The following is a 3,353-nucleotide window of genomic DNA, read 5'->3' on the forward strand; positions in this document are numbered from 1 at the left end:
TTGTGATTGTGAGATACAAATTACATCTGATTGAATCTTAAATCGTCAGTGGTCGTAAGTAATAATGAGATACGGATATCGTTGTTACGGATAGACCATCATGTGTGACATTTTCTTATTTATGAAGTAAGTAGCTGATCTCACAAGCTAAAGTGTGGTGACAATTAAATGAACACGTGGATGTTTTGTTATAGAACAAAACATTGGAGACCCGTCGAGAGATTCCACATGGATAACTATCTGAGCATCAGTGGTTAATCTCTAACGTTCGGTAGTGGAATTGGTCCTTTGTGTAACGCCCCGACCCCTAGTGGACCGAAACGCTACTTACTTTACTTAGCTTAACCGATGGTTTAGTAACAAGTGTATATGTTTTAGCGGAAGCTTACATCTTCGGATAATAATTTAAATAACAATACTTCAAATACTTTAAACAAAAAACACTGAATCATTTTTCAAAACAACAAAATGTAATTTATTGGAAGAAAACATAACTTGTTCTCGCATTCTACGTTAATCAAAACTTTAAAGAAATAACATTGAAAAACATTTCATAAAAATAAATCCAAATCACTTACTCACCGAATTTCTATGGGCTCGTTGCATCACTCTCCATCTTCTCTTCCATCCATGCCCGAGGTAGAATTCCTTCAATCTGTAGAGATGGGATTAAACCCGTGAGTTGAAAAACTCAATAGGTGTCATAGGTGCATTCGTGATCAAGCTATACATTTCAAAACATTAACTTTATAACTTTTCATACATGCCATACCCGGAGACACCATTTGACATGAAGGGGTATGCCGTACCCGAGGGCACCATTTGACATACGAACATTTCTTCAACATAGAGGGGTATGCCGTACCGGAGTACCATTTGACATACAACCATTAACATAGAGAGCTATGCCGTACTGGAGTACCATTTGATATAGAAACAATAACATGAATCAAAACTTATGACTTAACACGATTAAACACATTGCACCTCTTCCTACCTTGATTGATGCTTTTAAAACTTTGAAAACTTGGTTTGAAAACTTCGATAAAACTTGGACGTTGAAAGAAATGCACTCCTTGAATGTTTGAAAATCGTTGAGAATTGATGCTTGAAAATACTTCTTAAACTTCTAGGAAAAATAGTTTTCCTCCCTCTCTTTTTCTCTCTTGGAAACTCTTTCTTTAGTATGTAAAAGCTCTTACTTTTGGTGTGAGAAAAATGAGTGAAATGAGGTCTCTATTTCTAGGTAAATATCCCATAACTTAAAGCAAATGAAGGGTCAAATTTCATTTAAGAGAGAAAACATGGGTGCCATTTAAGTTTGAGGTAAAGTGCTTCAATTTAGTGGGGTTTTTATTTCCAAAACATGGGTGGCCCTTTGAGAAAATAATTGATGAAAATAAATATTTAAATTCTAGAGAAAAATGCGAATTTTCATTTCAGGCAGTTTCGGTCGACCGGTTGTAGTCCGGTTGACACTGCATAACTTTCAGTGTTTCTATCATAACTTCTTTTCTCGATATCAGATTGAGGTAATTCAAAGTGTGTTGGAAAGCTAACTCAAAGAGCTACAATTTTTATTTAATATCATGTTCCAAATTGAATGTTTCCTATGTCGAAAATGGGTCTCAAATGAGACTAAAAAGTCTGAAGTATACTTTAGTCATCCAATATTCATGTCTTAGTGCCACTAAGATGTCTAGAATTATTTGGGGTTCTACATCCCCCACACCTTAATTAAAATTTCGTCCTCGAAATTTACCTTCTGATTGGGCAAATTGTGTTGGATACTTATTTTTGGCTTCTTCTTCTTTTTCCCAAGTGGCTTCTTTTACGCCGTGATGATTCCACTGTATCTTAACTAGCTGAATCTCTTTATTCCTTATTTATGCACTTTTCGATCCAATATCCTGATCCGTAGCTCCTCGTACTACAAATCTTTCTGTACCTCCAAGGTTTGATAACTCACTACATGATTAGGATCATGTACATACTTCTTTATCATCGATATATGGAACACATTGTGCACTGCAGATAATTCAGGTGGCAACGCTAGTCGGTAAGCCACATTTTCGACTCTATCAAGTATCTCGAAAGGTCTGATATACCTAGGTCGTAGCTTGCCTTTCTTTCCAAATCTAAGTACACCTTTCATCGATGCTACTTTCAGAAACACTTTATCCCCAACTTGGAATTCTAAATCCTTCCTCCTTGTATCTGCATAGCTCTTTTGTCGATCCTGTACTGCCTTTATTCTTGCACGGATCTTATTGATTACCTCGACTATCCTTTCAACTATTTCTGGTCCTAAAACTCTCTTCTCTCTGACTTCATCCCAATGAACAGGGGATCTACATCTTCTACCATAGAGAGCTTTGTATGGTGCCATTCTAATAGTTTCTTGGAAACTGTTATTGTAAGCGAACTCTACTAGAGCTAGGTATGAATCCCAATTACCTCCTAGATCCAAAACACATGTTCTCAGCATGTCTTCCAAAGTTTGGATGGTCCTTTCAGACTGACCATCGGACTAAGGGTGATATGCTGTACTAAAGTTCAGCTTCGTTCCCATAGCTCCATGTAGACTTTTCCAAAATTTGGATGTGAACCTTGGGTCTCTGTTAGACACAATGGATATAGGTACACCGTGTAATCTCACAACCTCTTTAATGTACAACTGTGCCAATTGGTCTAAACTGAATGTCATTTTCACTGGAAGAAAATGAGCTGACTTCATTAGTCGATCCACTACTACCCATATAGCATTAAACCCGTGAGTTGAAAAACTCAATGGGTATCATAGGTGCATTCGTGATCAAGCTATACATTTCAAAACATTAACTTTATAACTTTTCATACATGCCGTACCCGGAGGTACCATTTGACATTAAGGGGTATGCCGTACCCGAGGGCACCATTTGACATACGAACATTTCTTCAACATAGAGGGGTATGCCGTACCGGAGTACCATTTGACATACAACCATTAACATAGAGGGATATGCCGTACCAGAATATCATTTGACATACAAACATTAACATGAATCGAAACTTATAACTTAACACGATTAAACACATTGCACTTCTACCTACCTTGATTGATACTTTTGAAACTTTGAAAACGTGGATTGAAAACTTCGATGAAACTTGGACGTTGAAAGAAATGCACTCCTTGGATGTTTGAAAATCGTTGAGAATTGATGCTTGAAAACACTTCTTAAACTTCTAGGAAAAATAGTTTTCCTCCCTCTCTTTTTCTCTCTTGGAAACTCTTTCTTTAGTATGTAAAAGCTCTTACTTTTGGTGTGAGAAAAATGAGTGAAATGAGATCTCTATTTATAGGTAAATATCCC

This window comes from Olea europaea, unplaced genomic scaffold, assembly GCF_002742605.1.
Source record: "Olea europaea var. sylvestris unplaced genomic scaffold, O_europaea_v1 scaffold3370, whole genome shotgun sequence".
Taxonomy (NCBI): Eukaryota; Viridiplantae; Streptophyta; class Magnoliopsida; order Lamiales; family Oleaceae; genus Olea; species Olea europaea.